A 25330-nucleotide genomic window follows, 5' to 3' on the forward strand; every position below is an offset into this window, starting at 1 on the left:
GTGGAGTCGAATTTAACCGTAGGCTCCACTCCTGGTGGTGCCCTTCTGGACATTCCTTTAAGGTTCAGCTTTGCAACCATACTGCCCACGTAAAACAAACACTTTGCCTTCATGAACGCTGTTTGGAGGGTCATGACTCGTGGGAATAACGCCGCCCAATCAGTTAACCTGCTAGAGAGATCCTTCGTTGCTCCCAAGCATGACATCACACTCCCTAGGAAGAAGGTAATGCCACTGTGGCGACCGTACTCCTGGGGGCGACACAAGTGCACTGATGCCCAGCCACTGCTCGATGAATCTGCTGGTACATTGACCCAGACCACTACATTCCCCTCGCACGCTACACGACCTGAATCTGACCCTGATGAAACTCAGGTTACCCTTCCCATATACAGTTCCATCTTACACGGTGACAAAGAGGAAGCTGCAGATGAAAGTGCAGGTTCGGCCCACCCGCCATCAGACACACCACCGTACTATCAGGGGCCCTGTGCCAGTGCCGTCGCCAACGAGTGGTCCCCCCCTGCTTGCCCAGGATCACAGCACTTGCAAAGTTGAAATACTGTGCAGTGAGATGGAAGATGGGGACGACGAGGATTCCAGACAAGTACAGGGATTCCCTAGCGAGGAGACTTATTTGATTGTTTTCAATGTTGGGACAGCAATTTTTGGGGAGCACTATACTCTGGAGAATGATAGATGGGGCCCACCATACACTGGAACATTCCAAAGGTGGACATCAGACACTGGAGCAGCATTTACAGGGCCCATTATACACTAGAGCATTAGAAATGGGGCCCATTATGTTTGGAGCATTATTTGGGCCCATAAGACAGTGGAGCTTCATCCATGGGGACCAACATATACTGTAGCATTATGTGGAGCTCATCATATACTGTTTCAAACATTATATGGGACCAATGATTCTGTATGGAGAAATAGATGGGCCTCGTCATGAGATGTAAAAAGTGATGTATTTTTCATTGTACTATACCGCTATTTCTCTGCCGTATCGGAGCATGATGAGTTGTGGTATGTGTTAAAGGGGCGCTCTTTCGCCCAGGGCACATGAAAACCTGAAGCCAGCCCCCCCCCACAACTTTAGCCAAATAACCCCAATTTTTCAGTGCGTAACTTGTATTATGAAGTTAATTAAGGTTGACAAGCTTAAGTAAGAAGAATTGATGCTTTTGGCATTCAAATGGGCACTGTAGGTGTGTTTCCTGTCCTCCTCTCACTGCCGACTTTTATTCCCCATTGACTTACATTGGGTTTCGTGTTTCGGGACGACCCCGACTTTTCCCTATAATCGGACGATCTTGCTCGACCCGACTTTTGGAAAAGTCAGGTTTCACGAAACGAAACGCGACCCTAAAAAACCAAAAGTCGCTCAACTCTAGTATTAAAGTTCTTGTCCTTTTCTTCTTTAAGGAGGCTATTTGTATAACACAAAATATGGAGATATTGGGCAGAGGCTTTGTGGTTAGCACTTTTATCATGGGGTATTGGGTTTAAATCTCACAAGGACAACATCTGCTTGAAACTTCTGTGCTTGTCCCATATTTGCGTAGGATTGCTCCAACTAAATATTACACTCAAATGTCATATTAATAGGGAAATTAGATTGTGAACCCCAATGGGGATAATGTTGAAAATGTATATAAAGAGGAATATGCGGGAGATTCATAAGCATGCATAATAAATATTATGTGACTTTGTCCTTTTGTCTGCCCTTATTCACACACTGAGGTCAATTCTGACACATGGTAAGGTTTTTAATATTAGACAGGGTATGACTGTCCCTATCAGGGCACCTTAGCGATGGTGGGATGGCTTATATGCTATTTTTGATGAAAAACAGTATTACGAAGAACCCGGAGTTATTTAGATGCACTTGCTTTTTACTTATTTAGTTACAGCAGGGTTTTTTGTTTATTTTATTTCTTGTAGGTTTTATAGGCTTTATGGCCAATGTGAACATGCGTTTCTGTGCTGCATGTATACCAACTTAATTCAAGCTCATTTTTTTTGGTTTTTCGTTATAAATATGATGTGGTAGCATTTAAGACAAATGTATTTTTTTTACTAAACTTAAGAGATGTTATTACATTCCACATCATTTACTGTATGTCAGTCAATGTTGCAAATAGACCGCACAGGCTAATTTAACTATGTTAGTCTCATAGTTGAAATTCATTGTGTAACTCACCTGTCCCAGGTAGGTATGGCTTGGTTTCCTTCTCCAAAGACCACCCCACTTTGCTGTACTCCACATGAGGTTTTACAAGTTTACCATTGTACATCTGTGATATTAGCTCCCTAAGCTCAATTAAAGACACACTCATGTCTTAGTATTGAGACTCTGTAGAACCAGTGTCCCTGCGCACTACCCTCCTCACCCCGGGACAGGGATAGCGCACGCCGTCCCAAAGTGTCCCCAGCCAATGGCTGGAGATACTTATTGTTTAAGGCACCTGTTCAAGGTAGTTGAGCAACGTGTTCACTTTGTTAGTTGCATGCTTGGTATTTCTCAGGTCCCCTGTTCTCGTTTGTCTTCCAGGACCTACCTGTACCTGCCTGTGATTGCCAGTATACCAGCCATACCTGCCTGCACTTGCCACGTCCATCTGTATACAAGCCACACCTGCATTCTCTTGTCAAGCCCATCTGTATACCAGCCATATTTGACATACCTGCTTGCACCTGCAAGTGCCTGCCTGTATGTCAGCTGCACCTGCCGTGCTGACCTGTATACCAGTCTACCTGCCTGCACCTGCCAGTGACCACCTGTATACCAGCTGTTCCTGTCTGCATGTGCCAGTGCCTGCCTGTATTCCGGAATGCAACTACTTGATAGGCAATAGAAAACTGTTGGTTATTAAATTGGCTTTGGGGGAGTTCCACTTTCTACTCAAAGGAGCGGTTCATCCTGTAATTTTCTATACGAACCACAAGAACATGATCTATCTAACAGCGTCTAAATCAGTGTCAAGCCAGGTAGTCTTTGCTCTTCACTTGCATTGATTTTGTTCTCTATTTCTGGAAAAGAATGTCAATGTGGATGCGCTTACCAGGTCCTTTCTGTCTTCTGACCAGGAGGAGGAGCCTCAGCACATCATTGAGCCCTGCAGGATGCTTACTGTCAATCTGCTGAACTTGTCACGGGTCTCATCTAGAAAGAACTTCATCACTGAACTGGACAGGAAGCGAGTTCTTCACTGGGGTCACTCGCCTAAATTTTCTGGTAACGTCGGACAGCGGAAAAAGGCTCTTCTCATTTCATGGCATTATTGGTGGCCTTCCCTATGCAAAGAAATTGCAAATTTCTTCTTGGTCTGACCCTTCTGTGCCCAGAATAAGACTTAGGTTACTTTCCTTGCCTGTACCATCTGCTCTCTGGCAGCACATTGCAATGGTCTTCATTACCAATCTTCCAGTATGGGCTGGATGTACCATCATCTGGGTAGTTATGGATTGCTTCTCTAAAATAGCTCATTTTACTCTGCTGTCAGGTCTCCTATCTGCTCCTGTGTTTGCTGAGAAGTTCATCCAAAATATTTCCCTCCTCTATAGATTTCCTCTTTATATAGACTCAGATAGAGGAGTTTAGCTTACTTCTCGCTTCTGAAGGGCTTCCTGCAAACTACTAAATGTTACTTGGACTTCTCTTCAGCCTGCTTTCCACAATCCAATGGCCAGGTACAGCAGGTCAATCAGATCCTGATCAACTTTCTGCGGCATTTTGTTAATGCTAAACACAATGATTGGGTCGAACTACTGCCTTGGGTCGAATTCTCATATAACAACCATGTGAGTGAATTCTCAGCTAAATCTGTTTTTTGCTGTGCATGGTTTAACACCCAAATATTCCATTCCCTGTGACTACTGTGGCTCCCCTGAGGCTCAGTCGCCACAGAGGTACTGCACCTCCTCCTGAGGTGTGGTGCCCCACCATCCAGGTAAGTTGGAGGCTCCTGACCACGCTCCAACTCTCGCACCCCACACAACAGAGTAATTCAGCAAAGCCACATTGCGGCTCCTTGCTTAGAGAGTAGCAGAGCACCTTTGGTGGTTCCCTGCTTGGAACACTAAACGTGCTGGAAGGCGGGTGGAGTTGAGAATACATAAAAGAGCAGGAATGTTTAGGATTACAGGTCAGTCTGAGAGAGGAAGCCACTCAGAGAGGAGTGAGGAAAGAAGATCCCTGAGAGAGGGATGGAGGAAGGAGATGCTGCAGCAGACCTCAGTGACCTGGGTCTGCTGGCACGGGAAAAGAAAAAAGGAGAAAGACATTGAACTGAAACCTGATCTTCCATAAGAGAGAGAGAGATTAGTACGGAACGAAGGAGAAAAAGGGAACAGAGGACGTGGGTTAGGAGAGAACCCGGCGTAGAAGTTCTAAGCGCAAGGCCGGGGCCCGGTCCTCGAGGTTGTATGGATGCTAATGGTCCTGCAGCAGACACCGGTGGAGTAGTGGGCTGTAAATGCACTACTCCCATCTAAGACTTGGGGCACAACAGCAACTTGGATAGTGAGCCGGGACTCAGGAGAGAGGAGTCCCCAAAGCAGGCTACAGCTGTCTGCCGTACAAGTAGAGTTCTTGGGAACATCTGTCAGGAGGAAATCCAGTGTAACTCAATACTAGGAGATCTTCACCCTTAAAGGCGCTATAAGAGGAGACGTTCAGAAAAGTACATGTTAGCGGAGCGTTGGAAGGGAGCATTCCATCTTGCCTGGAGGTTGATTGAGTCCCTGACCCGGAGGACACAGCACGGAGGCAGGCACCTGTGTGTACTACAGACTGTGAGTAAAGCATTGGAACTACAAGCCCTGGTGTCCTCCATTCATGCTTGCGCCAACGCACTCAGCACCGCTACATCTGGGTACCAGCTTCTACACCGCTTGTGCCTCTCCTCTTCCCATACATCTACACTGCCCTGGGGCTACAGCTCCACCTGTGGGGAGCTTCACCATCTTGGCTGCAACACACCACCAGCCCCAGAGGATCTGCATGCAGCGTCGGCCTAACATCTCACTTGCCGAACACCACAGGTGGCATCACGAACTATTCCATTCACTACATTCTACCATTCAATTTCCCCCATTAATTGGGTGCCCAGGGCCATGGACCGGGTCACCGCTGCTGTGACACATCCCGCCGACACCGGCCCGGTACCGAGTACCCCACAGCCCTGGGAGGGTGACCCAACTTGGCGTCACGAACAGGATGACGAGACCCGATGCCATCGAACAGGATGACGAGACCCGATGCCATCGGGTTCTGTGTGCCTAAGATTTGTTGGACTTAAAACTTTTGAGAATGTGTAGAAGACCCAATTTAATAGACTGGAAAATGAACATTAAAAATGGCCGCTGGCGCGGAGAAGAAGGGCGTGATGATATGGGAGGTCCTAGGAAAAGACCACGAACAATCTTGGGCCTCCCCTGCCTGAATTACTATGTGACCGCAACATGGCCATCCCCCCGAGGAGTTCGTATACTGGCTTGGTATGGAGGCGCTGGAAGAAGACGCCACCCCAAGGAGGGGCAGAAGCCAGTGGCGGGAAAAGAGCCGAGACAGGAAGAAGAACGCCAGAACACCATCTTGGAGAGAGATGGGAGGAGGCCTGCGGAGCGCAAGGAGGTTATGCTGAATGTCCCTGGCGCCATGGCTGAAGGCTCCAACCCAGTATCTGAGATGAACCGCCAGCAGCTGGAGGACGAAATTGCCCAGCTGACGCGCCACCTGCAACTGAGGCAGGAAGAGCTATGGACATTGAATCTGCAGCACGCCCAGGAGGGGCCTACACCTGCGGTACCCGCGACACCGGTACCCGCCGATGCTGCACCGGAGCTTCGCCAGGCAGATTCCATGGAGCCTGCTGCTGCCATTACACCACCAGCAGCATCCGGAGCCCCTTCGCTTCCGCAGGTGTAGGCCCCTCCTGGGCGCGATGCAGGAGGAATTGTATGAGGCCCCGGGAGCCGAAGCAGAGGAAGAGGAGATCCAGCCCGGACCTGACGCGGCTGCGCAGGTCCTGTCAGAGACCCCTGCGGACTCAGAGACGCCGGTAGTTCCACCGCCATCCCCGGTGTCCTACCGGGCAGCGCCCACCACCACCATGTCTGCACCGGAGCAGAGACTGCACCGCCGGGAGGCACCAGGTATATACCCCGGCCCTCCTAATGGGTTGCCCCCCGAATTCACGTTGTCAGAGGCTGGCTTGCGGGAACTTGAAATGGGGCAGTTGGAAGAGTCAGCTAGGGGCACTAGAATGTCGAAAATGGGGAGGTGAAAGAGGTCCTTACTGAGAAGGGTACGGCTGGAACAGGCGCGCACGATCCGGCACCTTCGGGGATTGGAGGAATCTAGGTCACTTTGGGATAGTGACCTCGGGATCCCGTGGCTGCCGAGTCCCCATGTAGTCGCCTATCAGCGCCAACAAGCTGCGGCATCCCTTGGTGCTAGGCCACACACCAGAGCAACAGAACCACCTACCCATGAGGAACAGTTGATGGGTATCTATGTGCATCATGGGTTCCCTTTAACACAGCTTCAAGGCCCTAGGCGGCAATTGCACCAGTTGCCACCATCATGCCCTTTGGCAAGCAGCCAGCAGCAAGATGAAGACTCATAGAGCATTTCATCTGGTAGCGGTTCCAGTCCAGAAACCCCAGGAGGAAACAACAGCCATTAGTAAATCTTGTTACCCAGGAGGGTTTATTTGCACAGCTGTGCTTTGTTTTTCTATTATGTTTTAGTTTTGATTTTTCCAGAGTTGCCCAGTTTTGTTGGCAGCCTTTATACTTGAACTATAGAGATCATGAACGCTGAATGGTCCAGAACTGCAATTGTAAATAGTAGCACCTTTTTAGGTGCCCTCTCTTGGTTTTACATAGACACTTTTCGAAGATAAGGTCTACCTCATCTGGAGTATGACTCCAATCAAAAGATACTGCAAGAGATCACGGCTGGGAGCGGTGTCCAGCGTTTACAAGAATTGTTGAAAGTTTTAATGTGAAGTATTTGATAATGATGTGTCTTATGAGAGTATTGGTAACTAGGAAATGGCTTTTATATAGAATTAGAAATGTTTTGATACAGAGATGAGAGATTTGAATAAAGAATTGAAAATGTAGGTGATGAACCAGGCACCACGGTTGTCACTCTGAGTTAAAAGAAAGTAGAAAATGTGCACTAAAGATGGAAAGAAATGTGTTGATGAAGAATACTGAAGTGATAGTGAGTAACAGACAATTGCACTTTGAATTACGTATTGTATTGAAAATTGCACTTTTGACTCAAGATTTTAGATAGTTAATTAAGAATTGTTTGCAACGTTCAAGAGTGAGTGCCTCCCACATTGGGAAGTTTAGTATAAGAAATGTTTATTCAGCATTACAAAAATTTGTATGTTCCTGTGTTGTCAACTTTGTTTGCCTTGCAGCCCGTGGACGTGCTGTGTTTAACAGGGGGGTATGTGGCACCCCTGAGGCTCAGTCGCCACAGAGGTACTGCACCTCCTCCTGAGGTGTGGTGCCCCACCATCCAGGTAAGTTGGAGGCTCCTGACCTTGCTCCAACACTCGCACCCCACACAACAGAGTAGTTCAGCAAAGCCACATTGCGGCTCCTTGCTTAGAGAGTAGCAGAGCACCTTTGGTGGTTCCCTGCTTGGAACACTAAATGTGCTGGGAGGCGGGTGGAGTTGAGAATACATAAAAGAGCGGGAATGTTTAGGATTACAGGTCAGTCTGAGAGAGGAAGCCACTCAGAGAGGAGTGAGGAAAGAAGATCACTGAGAGAGGGATGGAGGAAAGAGGTGCTGCAGCAGACCTCAGTGACCTGGGTCTACTGGCACGGGAAAGGAAAGAAGGAGAAAGACATTGAACTGAAACCTGATCTTCCATAAGAGAGAGATTAGTACGGAACGAAGGAGAAAAAGGGAACAGAGGACGTGGGTTAGGAGAGAACCCGGTGTAGAAGTTCTAAGCGCAAGGCCGGGGCCCGGTCCTCGAGGTTGTATGGATGCTAATGGTCCTGCAGCAGACACCGGTGGAGTAGTGAGCTGTAAATGCACTACTCCCATCTAAGACTTGGGACACAACAGCAACTTGGATAGTGAGCCGGGACTCAGGAGAGAGGAGTCCCCGAAGCAGGCTACAGCTGTCTGCCGTACAAGTAGAGTTCTTGGGAACATCTGTCAGGAGGAACTCCAGTGTAACTCAGTACTAGGAGATCTTCACACTTAAAGGTGCTATAAGAGGAGATGTTCAGAAAGGTACATGCTGGCGAGCGTTGGAAGGGAGCATTCCATCTTGCCTGGAGGTTGACTGAGTCCCTGACCCAGAGGACACGGCACGGAGGCAGGCACCTGTGTGTACTACAGACTGTGAGTAAAGCTTTGGAACTACAAGCCCTGGTGTCCTCCATTCATGCTTGCGCCAATGCACCCAGCACCGCTACATCTGAGTACCATCTTCGACACCACTTGTTCCTCTCCTCTTCCCCTACATCTACACTGCCCTGGAGCTACAGCTCCACCTGTGGGGAGCTTCACCATCTTGGCTGCAACACACCACCAGCTCCAAAGGATCTGCATGCAGCGTCGGCCTAACATCTCACTTGCCGAACACCACAGGTGTACCATTCAATTTCCCCCATTAATTGGGCGCCCAGGGCCATGGACCGGGTCACCGCTGCTGTGACACATTCCGCCGACACCGGCCCGGTACCGAGTACCCCACCGCCCTGGGAGTGCGACCCACTACTACCACCGATATTCCTGCAGGTGAAGCTCTCAAGGGCATGTCTAGAATCTGGGAGGACACCAAGACCACATTAATGAAATCTTCTGAACGGATGAAGAGACACGTGTACAAGAGACGTCTAGACCTTCCTTTTTTTGCCCAGGGTATATGGTTTGGCTTTCTTCTAAGTATATCTGTTTCAAGCTATCCTCATATAACTTGGGTCCTCGATTCATCGGTCCATTTGAAGTTCTCAAACAGATTAATGCAGTAGCTTTACAAGCTTAAACTCCCATCCTCTTTATACAGTTAGGTCCTTATATATTTGGACAGTGACAACAATTTTCTAATTTTGGTTCTAGACATTACCACAATGAATTTTAAACAAAACAATTCAGATGCAGTTGAAGTTCAGACATTCAGCTTTCATTTGAGGGTATCCACATTAAAATTGGATGAAGGGTTTAGGAGTTTCAGCTCCTTAACATGTGCCACCCTGTTTTTAAAGGGACTAAAAGTAATTGGACAGATTAAATAATTGTTAATAAAATGTTCATTTCTAGTACTTGGTTGAAAACCCTTTGCTGGCAATGACTGCCTGAAGTCTTGAACTCATGGACATCACTAGGCGCTGTGTTTCCTCCTTTTTGATGCTCTGCCAGGCCTTCACTGCGGTGGTTTTCTGTTGCTGTTTGTTTGTGGGCCTTTCTGTCTGAAGTTTAGTCTTTAGCAAGTGAAATGCATGCTCATTTGGGTTGAGATCAGGTGACTGACTTGGCCATTCAAGAATATTCTACTTCTTTGCTTTAATAAACTCCTGGGTTGCTTTGGCTTTATGTTTTGGGTCATTGTCCATCTGTAGTATGAAACGACGACCAATCAGTTTGGCTGCATTTGGCGGGATCTGAGCACACAGTATGGCTCTGAATACCTGAGAATTCATTCGGCTGCTTCTGTCCTGTGTCACATCATCAATAAACACTACTGACCCCGTGCCACTGGCAGCCATGCATGCCCAAGCCATCACATTGCCTCCGCCATGCTTTACAGATGATGTGGTATGCTTTGGATCATAAGCTGTACCACGCCTTCGCCATACTTTTCTCTTTCCATCATTCTGTTAGAGGTTGATCTTGGTTTCATCTGTCCAAAGAATGTTCTTCCAGAACTGTGCTGGCTTTTTTAGATATTTTTTAGCAAAGTCCAGTCTAGCCTTTTGATTCTTGATTCTTATGAGTAGCTTGCACCATGCAGTGAACCCTCTATACTTACTTTCATGCAGTCTTCTCTTTATGGTAGATTTGGATATTGATACGCCTACCTCATGGAGAGTGTTGTTCACTTGGTTGGCTGTTGTGAAGGGGTTTCTCTTCACCATGGAGATTATTCTGCGATCATCCACCACTGTTGTCTTCCGTGTGCGCCCAGGTCTTTTTGCATTGATGAGTTCACCAGTGCTTTCTTTCTTTCTCAGGATGTACCAAACTGTAGATTTTTTCCACTCCTAATGTTATAGCAATTTCTTGGATGGGTTTTTTCTGTTTTTGCAGCTTAAGGATGGCTTGTTTCACCTGCATGAAGAGCTCCTTTGACCGCATGTTTAATTCACAGCAAAACCTTCCAAATGCAAGCACCACACCTCAAATCAACTCCAGGCCTTTTTTCTGCTTAATTGAGAATGACATAACGAAGGGATTGCCCACACCTGTCCATGAAATAGCCTTGAAATGAAAGCTGAAAGTCTGAACTTCAACTGCATCTGAATCGTTTTGTTTAAAATTCATTGTGGTAATGTCTAGAACCAAAATTAGAAAAATGTTGTCTCTGTCCAAATATATATGGACCTAACTGTAGATCCTCAACTCATTTCATGTGTCCCTCCTCAAACCTGTCATCTTCAGCCCTTTCAAGGACCTAGGTACCACTCCTCCTCCAGTCAGTTCTGAAGATGTTTTTGAAGGTAGGGAATATTCTACCTACAAAAAGTGTAAGAGGAGAAGCCTTTTTTCTCTTGTAGACTGGAAGGGGTTCAGTCCTGAGGAGAAGTCATGGAAGCCCAGAGAGAACATCTATGCCACTCTCCTCCTGGAGAAATTTCTTGTAGGCTTGAAAAAGATGAGGTGAAAAGGGGGTACTATAATGCTTCCCTCCTCCCTCCTGGCAGGGATTCCTATTCACTTACCGCCATGGCCCTAGTCCTGCACTTCCTCCTCCTCCTGCTTCTACCTGGGGTCTGTGCACGGTTTACAGATCACAGGGCATTGTGCTTATGGCGTGTACGTGCTACCTCCTTCTTATAGGGATATTGTGCACCATCCTAAAGTGTCCCCAGCCAATAGCTGGGAAACACTTAATATTTAAGGCATCTCCACTTGATGGGAGGTGCCTGAGCAACGTTTTCACTTTGTTAGTTGCATGCTTGCTAGTTCTCAAGTCCCCTGTTCTAGTTTGTCTTCCTGTACCTGCCTGTGTCTGCCAGTATACCAGCTGTACTTGCCAAACCTGCCTGTACTTGCTGTGCCCACCTGTATACCCGCCGTACCTGCATGCACTTGCCGTGCCCGCCTGTATACCAGCCAAACTTGCCGTACCTGCCTGCCTCTGCCAGTGCCTGCCTGTATATCAGCGGTACCTGCCTGCACCTACATGCACCTGTGTTTAATTCCAGGGTCTTTTTATCCTTAGCCAGTAATTCCAGCCATCCTGAGTCTTGGTACAGTTCTACACATGCATGTGCAAGGTCATGATGCAATTCATAACATCATAACATTGTGATCTGTAGCACACAATCAAAATATGCATCAAGGATCAAATGGAAATGATCTCTTCACAGAGGAATAGGACTAGAACTCTAGTGCCACCTATAGGAAATAGCAACACTAAAAGTCAATATCGACTCTCTAACAAGCCTTTTCAAATGATTTAGGATAAAAGCCAAAACCAAAATCTCAATTTTCAGACACTGTGTTTCAAGGTACCAAATGGGTGACGGTGAATGGTGAGGTGGGAATAAGTATTCTTTTATTTTTACATCTTTTGCTTATTGTATTCTGTGGTATTTGGAGGGACATAAAATTCCCAAAGAATAACTTCTAATACAGCGCACTTCTCCAGCCCCGCTACTCTTGACTGTCATTTGTCTGGTCCTCATTGCATCTTCTGATCACCACTGTGAGCATTGAATCCACGAACCTCTTTCATTCTAGGCTGGGACTTTTGGCTATGATTAGGCTTGGGATGATTCTGCATGTTGCATGTCATGACATTGTGACCTTACACACACGGAGGTGATCAGAAGACAAAATAGGTGACGGTGAGAAGCAAAGGGGCTGAAGAGGTGAACAATGAGGTAAGTACTTTTTTTTATCTTTCATTTGTCTTGTTTATTATGCCCTGTGGTCTGGAGACAGACCTCCTAGCATAAAATGGGACATTCAAATCGAATAGAATAACTTGATAATAATTTGAATGTTGCTTGATCCGTTCGTCTCTACCGGTTGTCTGATAGCATTGACCAGTTTTCATGTTTGTTTGATAGGAGAACCTAGGAAACATTCTCCTAAGCAAAAAATAAATAAATAAATGAATGAAACTCTGAATATCAGTCCGTTTGTTTGCATACAAGAAAATTCACTGTCGTCTGAGTGAGCAGAAAGCCTGAAAGAAGATTAAGGAGGGGGATACACCATGGACCATGGCAAGAGGTAAGAAGCTATCTGTAGAGATGCTACATGTTCTGATGTATAGGAAAGAATCACTTTGAAAACTACAATGACCATCTTGAAATTAGAAAATCGGAGGGACTTAAAGGGTACCTGTCACCCTCCCAGACGTTTTTAAGTAAAAGAGCCTCCTTGTGCAGCAATAATGCTGCATTCTGTCAAGGTGGCTCTTTTATTTAGCGTCCCTTCCACCGCAGAAATAATCGTTTTTAAAATTGGTCAGACACATCTGATATTTGACATGGGGGCAGGTCTTTCCCCCTGGACACATATGCCTCACATACGTCAGTCATGTCCAGCTTTTGAATTTGGCGCTGCCTCCTCAGCGTTCATTTATTTTTCTCGCGCCTGCGCTGTAATATTCTGACGTCTCCACAGGTCTCGCTGCACCGCTGCCCTGCTCAGCTCCGCCCCTATGGGTCACATGGTGCTGATGTCATCACAGGTCCTGCTGCACCACTGCTCTGCTGAGCTCCGCCCCTACTGGTCACATGGTGCTGACGTCATCACAGGTCCTGCTGCACCACTGAAAGAATATTACAGCGCAGCCACGAGAAAAAGAAATGAACACTGAGGAGGCGGCGCCAAATTCAAAAGCTGGACATGACTGATGTATGTGAGGCGTCTGTGTCCAGGGGGGAAAGACCTGCCCCCATGTCAAATATCAGATATGTCTGACCAATTTTATAAACAATTATTTCTGCGGTGGAAGGGAAGCTAAATAAAAGAGCCACCTTGACAGAATGCAGCATTAGTGCTGCACAAGGTGGCTCTTTTACTTAAAAACGCCTGTGGAGGGGGGGAGACAGGTTCCCTTTAAAAAAAAAAAGACTTAATCATCTAAAAGCTAAATTATGACGTGATTATCCTTGAAAAGCTGCACATTGTAATAAACATAAAGGCATGCTGATTCTAGTAGTTCCACATCATCCAAATACCCTCATAAAGTCTATGTCTGATTTATATTCTTCCAAGAATACGGAGACTTTGCTTGTTGAATAATTATAAGGATCAAAGCGATACTTTCCATTGAGCTGGCCGTGTAACGCTGGCTGCATCTGCCAGGTGTTTCTACGCTAAACAGAAGTAATAAACTTTACATGACAAGTAGTAGCATGTTAACTATATTTTCATGGGTTCCGTTCGAGCTAAGTTGCAATATTCATTATTTACTCACATGCTTTATATAGGTTAAGCTAAGAATAGCACCGATCTTTGTTTCTAAGCTGTAGCTATGGGGCTCTGGTGACATTTTGTTTTGCTCCGGTACTTAGGTAATATCCATCTTGTAACTGTTGGAACATAAACGGTGATAAGAGGCGAGCGAGCGCGCATTTCGCTTTGAATCCCGTAACGTGACCGAAAAACAAGAGGTTGAAAAATCGAGCTGCTAGAATTGTTGCATCGCATTAGTGGTTTATTAGAACAAGGCTTGCGGACGACCGCTAATTAGAGGTCCTCTTCCTATGTGTCTGCTGTGTCCTTTCGCTCGTTAGTATGTCCTTGTGGCAATGTGCGGGCAAAGTCAACCTTATATTGGAAATTATTTATGTCCACAGTGAAATATAGCATTTATGATGCAAACATATTTAAACCTAAGAAATAGAACGAGATTGTTTATTTGCCCTTTTCTGCTTTCACACACCACATTTGCTTTCATTTTCACAGTTTTCATTTACTTAAAGAGATTCTAAACCAAGAAATAAATGTTTAAATTAAACAAGAAATGTACTTGTCTTGGTTGTTTTTTAGCCTCCGTTAATGTCTGGATGATTCTGAAACTGTCATTTTTGTAGAAAACCTGTAGCAAATGCAAAAGTTATTCCTACTGATCAGCTCCAAATTCAGCATGTAGCCACCTGAAGCTCCGCCTCCGGGAGGAGCAAATAATTTTTTTTGCTCCACTGTAGACCAGACAGGGGAGGGGTTTCTGCATTAGACAGTTGTCTTAGAGCCAAACATGAGAGACTGAGAAGGAGAGGCACATAGCTGAGTGTCTAAAACACCCAGACCAGATGAGTTTTTGTAGTTTTAATTGTAATATTACACAAAACAGATTCGAAGAAAATGAGGGGCTGGAGGGAAAAATTGCTGGAATATTTTTTTATTTTTTTTATTTTTTGTGTTTAGTGTCCTATCAAAGTGGTTATCCATCACTATATTACATTTTTACTAACAGGCAGGTAGTTGCCTGTTCTGTCCAGCGTAGATCTCTGCTGGCAAACATCTGTCACTGACCGCTCCTGCCGGCAATTCTGCAGCTTCCACTGACAACAAGTCGAGAGAGCAGCAGCTTTTCTGCTGCTCTGCTCTGCCGACAGACCATGACTGTCAACAGCATTCTGATTGAGAGCAGGCTTCCCCCTGAAGGAAGATGGCTGTCAATCAGCATGACCTTGGCAATTACGCCCCATCGACAGAGCAGATCGGAAAAAGAAAATCTGCTCTGCTGATGTGAAGAAGCTGTATCGCTGGCAGGAGTGGTCACTGGCCATAGTCAGATAGAACAGCTAGTTATTAAGTGACTAGCAACTACCTGACTGTTAGTTGCTTTTTTTTGTCTCATAGTGAAAAATGAATTTAGTTCTGGACAACCCCTTTAAAGATAGTTTGCTCTGAGGTAGTAGCAATCCACCACCTTCGCTTAGAAGCTCTAGTGGCCCATTTTGAGGCTATACGATTATTTTCTTGGGACCTAGTACTTATTTTAATTGCATCCAGTGCATGAGTCTCTCCACTCAATACCTTAAATTTTTCTAAAAAGGAAATTACTTAGGCCGGAGTCACACTGGCGAGGAATACAGGTGCGTGAGAGGCGCAAAAAGCACGCATTAGACACGGACCAATGATTCTCTATGGGGTCCCTCGCACCAGGCGTATATTTCTCCTCAGTATCCTACGCTCCGTGCCACTCGCAGCATGCTGCGATTGTCAGCGTACTACACTCGTAATACGACAATGCAAGTCTATGGGTGCGCAAAAAATACGGATTACACACGGAGCACACATGTGACCTGCGAGAAATACGCACCAGGTGTCTTTTAGCAAAGCCGGCAATTCAGTGCACGATACAGTAAACTCACACTGACTGTTTTAATAAAGAAATGAAAGAATAGATATAGACACAGAATACATATATATATACACTCACTGGCCACTTTATTAGGTACACCTGTCCAACTGTGTGTTAAGACTTAATTTCTAATCAGCCAATCACATGGCGGCAACTCAGTGCATTTAGGCATGTAGACATGGTCAAGACAATCTCCTGCAGTTCAAACCGAGCATCAGTATGGGGAAGAAAGGTGATTTGAGTGCCTTTGAACGTGGCATGATTGTTGGTGCCAGAAGGGCTGGTCTGAGAATTTCAGAAACTGCTGATCTACTGGGATTTTCACGCACAACCATCTCTAGGGTTTACAGAGAATGGTCCGAAAAAGAAAAAAAAACCAGTGAGCGGCAGTTCTGTGGCCGGAAATGCCTTGTTGATGCCAGAGGTCAGAGGAGAATGGGCAGACTGGTTCGAGCTGATAGAAAGGCAACAGTGACTCAAATTGCCACCCGTTACAACCAAGGTAGGCAGAAGAGCATCTCTGAACACACAGTGCGTCGAACTTTGAGGCAGATGGGCTACAGCAGCAGAAGACCACACCGGGTACCACTCCTCTCAGCTAAGAACAGGAAACTGAGGCTACAATTTGCACAAGCTCATCGAAATTGGACAGTAGAAGATTGGAAAAACGTTGCCTGGTCTGATGAGTCTCGATTTCTGCTGCGACATTCGGATGGTAGGGTCAGAATTTGGCGTAAACAACATGAAAGCATGGATCCATCCTGCCTTGTATCAACGGTTCAGGCTGGTGGTGGTGGTGTCATGGTGTGGGGAATTTTTTCTTGGCACTCTTTGGGCCCCTTGGTACCAATTGAGCATCGTTGCAACGCCACAGCCTACCTGAGTATTGTTGCTGACCATGTCCATCCCTTTATGACCACAATGTACCCAACATCTGATGGCTACTTTCAGCAGGATAATGCGCCATGTCATAAAGCTCGAATCATCTCAGATTGGTTTCTTGAACATGACAATGAGTTCACTGTACTCAAATGGCCTCCTCAGTCACCAGATCTCAATCCAATAGAGCATCTTTGGGATGTGGTGGAACGGGAGATTCGCATCAGGGATGTGCAGCCGACAAATCTGCGCCAACTGTGTGATGCCATCATGTCAATATGGTCCAAAATCTCTGAGGAATGCTTCCAGCACCTTGTTGAATCTCTGCCACGAAGAATTGAGGCAGTTCTGAAGGCAAAAGGGGGTCCAACCCGTTACTAGCATGGTGTACCTAATAAAGTGGCCAGTGAGTGTATATATATATATGCATTCTATGTGTCTATATCTATTCTTTCATTTCTTTATTAAAACTGTCATAGGGCTCCATTATATGTCCATTTTGCAAGCCTGCGAGAAAATCTCACCATACGGATGCCATACGGATTACATACGGATGCTGACATGCGCAAAATATGCGACCACACCTTGATTACGGATGAGATACGGAGCACTGTTTAGGGGTCTGTCATCCGTATTACGCCTGTAAAATACTGACCGTATTTTGCGCAGGTTAGTGTGACTCCAGCCTAACGGAGAATATCTTTAACCTGCAGCAAGACCAGCACTGACTTTATCATATATACTCGTGTACAGCAACAAAAAGTGTTTTATGTCTATAAGAATTCAAGCTAGGAACTGATCTTATGATGATTGTAAGTTGTCTGTAAAATAAGGAACCCATATTCCATTATTGTATAGAAGCTCACTGCAGCCTGAGTCCACTGCTGACCTGCTTACCAATTACTAACATTTTCCCAGCCCAAGAGGTAATAGATCATGTATGTGTAGGTGTGCGTGTATGGAGCAGGCTCAGGAGTTGAGCCTGCTCCATACAGTGCAGGTGCCGTCTGTGTTATATACTGCCTTTAAGGGTATGTGCAGATGATCCAGAAGTGGCAGCACTTTGGACGAAGCGCATGTTCGCTGAGTGCAAAGCGCTGCTGTCTATTGATGTCTATGCAGTGTTCACTGAACCATGTAGATTAACTGCATCCAATACATTCTGTGGGTGAAATTTCTCTTGCGGACACTAGACACAAGAAATTTACATGCTGTTGTCTGGAGAGACATGCCGCATGGCCATCTCCATGGATGAGCAGTGGGTGTCTGTGCACGTATAGTGGACATGGGATTTCTTGAAATCCAATCCACTATGCTGTAACTTCTGGCCGCTGTGGATTGGATGCTGTACAAGTACGCAGCGTCCAACCCGCAGCATTTACTGCTCGTCTGCACATACTCTAATAGCAGCATTTCAATGGCGCCGGAAATAGTTGGCATTGGCATTTAAGAGACACGCTCCCAGTATGGCACATGGTGGTTCTCATGTGAAGCCCAGGGGCAGGTTTGTCTTCATAGGAGATTGATAGTATTTAGATTATGTGCTTCAATACCAGAGTATTGCAGCATTCAGAACAATTACACTTTTTGTTTTACTAAAATAATAATTAAAAATACCTACATATTGGTATTGCTGTAAATGTACTGACCTAAGGAATCAAGTTCCAGGTCAATTTCATTGCATGACAAGTGACATTAAAACAAAACACAAAAAATGTGAAATTGTGATAAAGAATTGCAGCTCTTGGGAGAAGGAAAGCAAAAACTGAAAAATTAAAATTAGTTTTGTCGTTAAGGAGCTGTAAATGAAGGGATACCAATTTTTGATATGGTGCCCTTCTTATTTCTATACTTATACCTACTTTTGGTCTTCTGCTTTTTGGTTTGGATTTTTTTGTACTAAACAAAGATGAGCAAATAAGGCAAAATCCCAATTCATCTGTATGCGTCATTTTTCTGATTGAATTTCGAAAATAGCTTCTCCGCAAATTTGGTCTGGGGTTTCTCTCCAGACCCCAATGCATAATAAACGTTAGATGTTGAAAAAAAAAATTATACTCGCCCTACTTCTCCCTTCTCTAACCTCTCCACTTCTCATTGCATCCCCTCCAGTACTAGCTGCATTTTCAGATCATTGCCACTCATACTGAAATCCCCAAAACTCTCAAGCTGGCCTGGGACTTCCAGCGTGGATGTAGCATGCTCTGCGCATGGTCAAGGTGCACTCCGTGACTTCATGACACTGCAACCTTTCCCTTGGTTGTGCAGAATGCTCCAGGGCCCTCTTCAAAGCCAGAAATCCCGGCCCAGAGTTAGAGGCCTGTGGATTTTAGCGTGAGTAAATGCCGATCTTAAGATGTGGCGAGAATCAGACCAGTGATGATGAGAAGCCAGAGAGGTAAGTATAAGGATTATTTTTACCACTTTGATGACTTTTACGCTTCAGAAAAGTGGTAAACGAGTGGCCACCATTTTGCAGAATCCATGCAGAAGCGAAGTGCAAAAAATCAGCATTTTGGTGTATTTATTCACTCATCTGTAGCACTAAAGCAAATGTTATTCACTCATCTGTAGCACTAAAGCAAATGTTATATATGTAGTGTGGTATATTAGCTCCACGGCCTTTCAGGCAAAACAGGAAAACAAAACAAAATGGTATACAGTCTCTGCATCTGCTGGGATCCACCCGCTCAGGTTATAGCAACCAGGTTTAGTACAGTTTAACACAAAAAAAACAACACTTCTCTGGAGCTGTAGCCTCCAGACCCACTGAACACTGAATGTCTCTGGAGGACGAGTATTTAAACCCCAGACCACACCCTGGGGTGGAGATAAGGTGGACAACCTCCCACCCGCTCTATGGTTGTCCACAAAAACCCAGCCCTTAAAAAGGCAGATTAACCCCTCTCAACACATTGTGTGCTGGAGGAAACTTCTGGGTTTGAAATCACCCGAAACTAATTTACTATCTTCCCTCCAGCACTTTGCTAGTGACTTTGTTAGAGTAGGCAAAACTGGCTAACTTTGTAGAGTAGATGTACATGTCTGGCTTAACTCAAATTGCCCAATTATAATTTATATTTTAAAAACCTAAAAATTAAACAGTCGTAGATGTTTCCGCTGATGGAGAAATGTATACTCTTATTCTATCTGCATCTTTAAACCTTATTATCTATCTGTTAATACATACAAAGTCACAGCAGAGATACAATAGAGGGGAGGGGGCTACTAATAAAGTCTCCAAAAAATAACTTATTCAATGTTAGCGTTGGGCTGTTCTGCTCATATTCTCCTTCTGAACGTTTCTCTTTCTGTGATGTGTTTCCATTAACAAATCATGTACAGATAGTGTCTGTGAACATTCAAATGAAGCATTTGTGCGAGTGGCTTATCTGCTAAATTGCAATCACATCACACTCTCTTCTCTTTGAAAATGTACATGTCGAAATCTCTATATCTTTTCCCACAAAGCTTTTAATTACTGAGGGTTTTTTTTTCTCTTTTTGCAATAGTTGATGATTTTCACCAGAGTAATTATAATTAATGAAGTGTCATTTTACCTCTAATACCGCGGCTTTCTTCGCAGTATTTATGATCGCGCTTCTCTTCTTGTATAACAATTGATTTATAGAGGCGAACTGAAGGAGTAGCTTTACGCCGAGACGTTGGCTTAGGAAGCTTGTATTCCACTGTCACTTCTTATGTTGACCTTGGATTAGAATACAGTACCTCATGTCTTCCTATATACAACCTACCAATAAATGTTGTCCATGTGTTTCACCACGGTAGGATTTATATGCGATCATGACTTTTTTTAATAGCTGTTACATTTCTGTATGTTATGTAGGATATTGATCAAGAGAAAGGTAAACCATGACTAATGCATACGACCGAAACGCGTGAGTCTGCTAAATTCTTTTCTGAACGTGAGATCCATTTAGGAATTATATTGTATTTATTCTCTAAAATAGAATTTTTTTTTTTAATCTTATGGACTCCCCAGCTGGATCTTAGATCTTTTTTCCTTTGTGTTGATCATTGGATGTTGCTGTGACGCCTCTGTGTCTGCGATATATATCCAACATAGAACATTATTCGTCTGTAAGTTGACACTATCATCCTTAGGCGGGATATTAAATTACTTGCTACATGAGAGGATCAATATAAATGGTCACTGATCCTTTTGATAAACTCATATTAAGGCCAACGCAATTAAAGGGAATCTGTCCCCCCCATTTTTGGTCTATAAGCTGCGGCCACCGCCATCAGGGGCTTATCTACAGCATTTTGTATTGCTGTAGAAAAGCCCCCGATGTAACCTGAAAGATAAGAAAAATTAGTTATATTATACTCACCCGTGGGTCCGGTCTGGTCTGATGGGTTTCGCGGTACAGTCCGGCACCTCCCATCTTCTAGCGATGTCGTCCTCCTTACATCTGCTGCGGCTTCTGCACAGGCGTACTCCCTCTACTCTGTTGAGTAAAGTACTGCAGTGCGCAGGCGCCCGACCTCTCTGACCTTTCCCGGCGCCTGCGCACTGCAGTACTTTACTCTGTCCTCAACAGGGCAGAGAAAGTACGCCTGCACTGGAGCCTCGGCAGAAGTAAGAAGGGGGATGTCATCGCATGAAGATGGGAGGACCCAGACCGGACCGCGACACCCACCGCACCCGACCACGCCCCCCGAGTGAGTATAATCTAACTCGTTTTTCTTCTCTTTCAGGTTACATCAGGGGCTTATCTACAGCATTACAGAATGCTGTAGATAAAGCCCATGATGGCGGTGGCCACATCTTATAGGCCGAAAATGGAGTGACAGATTCCCTTTAATGCAACAACTCACAAAGTTACAAAGTAATTTATTCAATCTAAATGAGAATTTTTCAGTTATTCAACCAAAATGAGATTTTAGCAACCCCCCAATAACTCCAAAGCGCAGACTAGTACTGTAGTTGCATCACTTCTTTCTAAATTGCTGTCCACTGCCTGTTGTCAAGTGTAATCCATCTCAAGAAGCAGAGATTCCAAGGCAAAGTAGGGCTGGTCTTCGTTTTTTCTACCACTCTATTGCCTGTCAAACTGTTTAAGGGCATAATAGAGATGGAATTTTAATTCTTGCCAGGAAAAGCACTGGACAATGATATTGAGCAGGGGGTTGGACACAATGACCCTTGAGATCCATCTCTAACATTCTATGATTCTATGATAGGAGCAATTCATGCTGGAAAGTGAAGAATGGACATTCAAGCTTGTAAAGTGCTGGCAAAATGCAGATGAAGAGGAACCACTCATTGAAAAATAGTAAGGGAAAAGTTACAAAGGATGACAATCTGGAAAGTTCCTAGATATATTACAGTGGTATGCGCAACAAAAATAGTTTGGGCTTGTTTTGGGCAATGAAGGATACAAAGCTATGCTTTTGATAGTGCTTTGGGTTAAAAGAAAAAGTTAGCTTGTAAGGATGAGTGAATCTACCAAAATTCAATTTCAACATATTCACTGGCATTCATCTGGGAGTTTGGATTCCCATAAAATTTATTTGATACAAATTGGATGTGCATTATACTGCTCCAATGTCTTTCCAGAGCTAAAAGTATAAAAAATGTAGGTAAAAAAATATTTAATAAAATGATACTCGTTCGGCCATCACCTGTCCCGCTGTGCAGATCTGATGCAGAACAGTTGTCTTCTTCAATCGGGTCTTCAATGGTAAATGTGGGGCAAGTGACTAGGCCCCTTGACATCTGCTGCTCCACAGGATCATTATGCCGCAGGTCCTAGTCAGCAGCAGAGGTGCCGAAGATGCCACTGAAGACTGCATTGGACATAAGTGAAGCTGCACAGCGGGACGGTGAGGCCTGGGTGACTACAGTTGTGGCCAAAAGTATTGACACCCCTGCAATTCTGTCAGATAATACTCAGTTTCTTCCTGAAAATGATTTCAAACACAAATTCTTTGGTATTATTATCTTCATTTAATTTGTCTTAAATGAAAAAACACAAAAAGAATTGTCCTAAAGCCAAATTGGATATAATTCCACACCAAACATAAAAAAGAGGGTGGACAAAAGTATTGGCACTGTTTGAAAAATCATGTGATGCTTCTCTAATTTGTGTAATTAACAGCACCTGTAACTTACCTGTGGCACCTAACAGGTGTTGGCAATAACTAAATCACACTTGCAGCCAGTTGACATGGATTAAAGTTGACTCAACCTCTGTCCTGTGTCCTTGTGTGTACCACATTGAGCATGGAGAAAAGAAAGAAGAACAAAGAACTGTCTGAGGACTTGAGAGACCAAATTGTGAGGAAGCATGAGCAATCTCAAGGCTACAAGTCCATCTCCAAAGACCTGAATGTTCCTGTGTCTACCGTGCGCAGTGTCATCAAGAAGTTTAAAGCCCATGGCACTGTGGCTAACCTCCCTAGATGTCGACGGAAAAGAAAAATTGACAAGAGATTTCAACGCAAGATTGTGCGGATATTGGATAAAGAACCTCGACTAACATCCAAACAGGTTCAAGCTGCCCTGCAGTCCCAGGGTACAACAGTGTCAACCCGTACTATCCGTTGGCGTCTGAATGAAAAGGGACTGTATGGTAGGAGACCCAGGAAGACCTCACTTCTTACCCCGAGACATAAAAAAGCCAGGCTGGAGTTTGCCAAAACTTACCTGAAAAAGCCTAAAACGTTTTGGATGAATGTTCTCTGGTCAAATGAGACAAAAGGAGAGCTTTTTGGGCAAAGGCATCAACATAGAGTTTACAGGAGAAAAAAGAGGCATTCAAAGAAAAGAACACGGTCCCTACAGTCAAACATGGCGGAGGTTCCCTGATGTTTTGGGGTTGCTTTGCTGCCTCTGGCACTGGACTGCTTGACCGTGTGCATGGCATTATGAAGTCTGAAGACTACCAATAAATTTTGCAGCATAATGTAGGGCCCAGTGTGAGAAAGCTGGGTCTCCCACAGAGGTCATGGGTCTTCCAGCAGGACAATAACCAAAACACACTTCAAAAAGCACTAGAAAATGGTTTGAGAGAAAGCACTGGAGACTTCTAAGGTGGCCAGCAATGAATCCAGACCTGAACCCCATAGAACACCTGTGGAGAGATCTAAAAATGGCAGTTTGGAGAAGGCACCCTTCAAATATCAGGGACCTGGAGCAGTTTGCCAAAGAAGAATGGTCTAAAATTCCAGCAGAGCATTGTAAGAAACTCATTGATGGTTACCGGAAGCGGTTGGTCGCAGTTATTTTGGCTAAAGGTTGTGCAACCAAGTATTAGGCTGAGGGTGCCAATACTTTTGTCTGGCCCATTTTTGGAGTTTTGTGTGAAATTATCAATGTTTTGCTTTTTGCTTCATTCTCTTTTGTGTTTTTTCATTTAAGACAAATTAAATGAAGATAATAATACCAAAGAATTTGTGTTTGCAATCATTTTCAGGAAGAAACTGAGAATTATCTGACAGAATTGCAGGTGTGTCAATACTTTTGGCCACAACTGTACATCCGGAGAAGGTGAGATAAAAGCAGCTCTTGCTTCCTCCGGATGTATGTAATTTGGGGGGAGATTGATTGACCACAGGGATTGCGTGACATAATAATGTCAAGCAATCGCTGGGAGAGCCATTGCTAACACTGTTGGAATGGCAAAGGCACTGGAGGTGAGTATAAGTGTTATTATTTAACTGGGGGCAATCATATAGCTTGAGATGGGGTTGTCTGAGTAGTGGACAACCCCTTCAAGTGAAGTGCTTGAGGATTATGCAAGACGATCTGCATTTACAGATGATGTTCCACCTAATGCCATGTCTGTCTTCCCTATAGCATGGCTCCATGCGACGTATCATGGTGTCCCTACAGCTCAGTAGTACAGACCCCCAGGGACTCCATGTGTCTCTGCCATGAACATGAAGCAGTAATACAGCCAATTAAAGAGACTTTTTTTTGCGAACAAACAATATCCCAATATAAAATTAATTACTGATAAACTGCACAAACGACGTTTAATGATGTTTTACTCTCTTTTATGTCATTATTTTTGCCATTGCATGTTCTACAAATTCATAGTCAAGCTTCCACGATGCCAATTACTGCTGCTAATTAACACATCTCACGATACGTTTAAGTAGACTGTACATATAAGCATTTTCTTCAGAGAATGTTGATATTTGTGTCTAACATTGCTTTAAGCCTCATTGTTTCGCAATAATAGCATCACTTTTATACAACAGTTAAACCACTTTAGCTTTTGTGCATTTATAACACAGTTTCTGAAATAGATGAATTTATCCAGGTAATTTAGACCTGAAATTGCTGTTTTTAATTCTTCAAACTATTTCAGTACATAGAAAATGAAACTATGGGATAGGGGATATATCACCGGATATAGGGCACCAAGGGTTGCCAAATTCAGACTTGGTTCTCCCACTTATTCCAGAAAATGTCCAATTTTAGCCTTTACGCATACGCCAGTTTGAGATGGCCATTAGGCATCCACATTTAACATTTGTATTAAAGGGAAGCTGTCACAGTTTTTTGCTATGTAATCTGAAAGCAGCCTTATGTAGGAACAGAGACCCTGATTCCAGCAATGTATCACTTACTGGGCTGTGTTTTGATGTTTCAATAAAATCAATGTTTTATCAGCAGGAGATTATCACTGCAGGACTATGTGTCTTGTGCCTCCTAGTTCAACCACACCTACACCACTGATTAGCAGATTTCTGCCTATGCACAGGGTACAGAGAAAGCAGCCAATCAGTGATGTTGGTGGGGTTATACAGGGCTCAACATTCAGAACTCTGCTAAATCTACAGCAGAGAAAATTGTGATTCTATCACAACTGTTGCACCCAGTAAACTGACACATCGCTGGAATCAGGGTCTCTGCCCCTACATCATGCTGC

At 44.5% G+C, this 25330-nt stretch overlaps 1 long non-coding RNA gene across 1 annotated transcript in view; it reads left to right on the forward strand.

Moving 5' to 3' along the window:
* LOC141085699 (uncharacterized) overlaps positions 1–14199 on the forward strand; it is a 74943-nt gene extending 60744 nt beyond the window's left edge. The window contains exons 2-4 of the long non-coding RNA XR_012231375.1: positions 11957–12099; positions 12289–12454; positions 13747–14199. This is a non-coding gene — a long non-coding RNA (uncharacterized lncRNA). The remainder of the gene's footprint in view (positions 1–11956; positions 12100–12288; positions 12455–13746) is intronic.
* Positions 14200–25330: the final 11131 nt, after the last annotated feature.

Source organism: Dendrobates tinctorius, unplaced genomic scaffold, assembly GCF_039654945.1.
Source record: "Dendrobates tinctorius isolate UK_male_01 unplaced genomic scaffold, ASM3965494v1 ptg000029l, whole genome shotgun sequence".
NCBI lineage: Eukaryota > Metazoa > Chordata > Amphibia > Anura > Dendrobatidae > Dendrobates > Dendrobates tinctorius.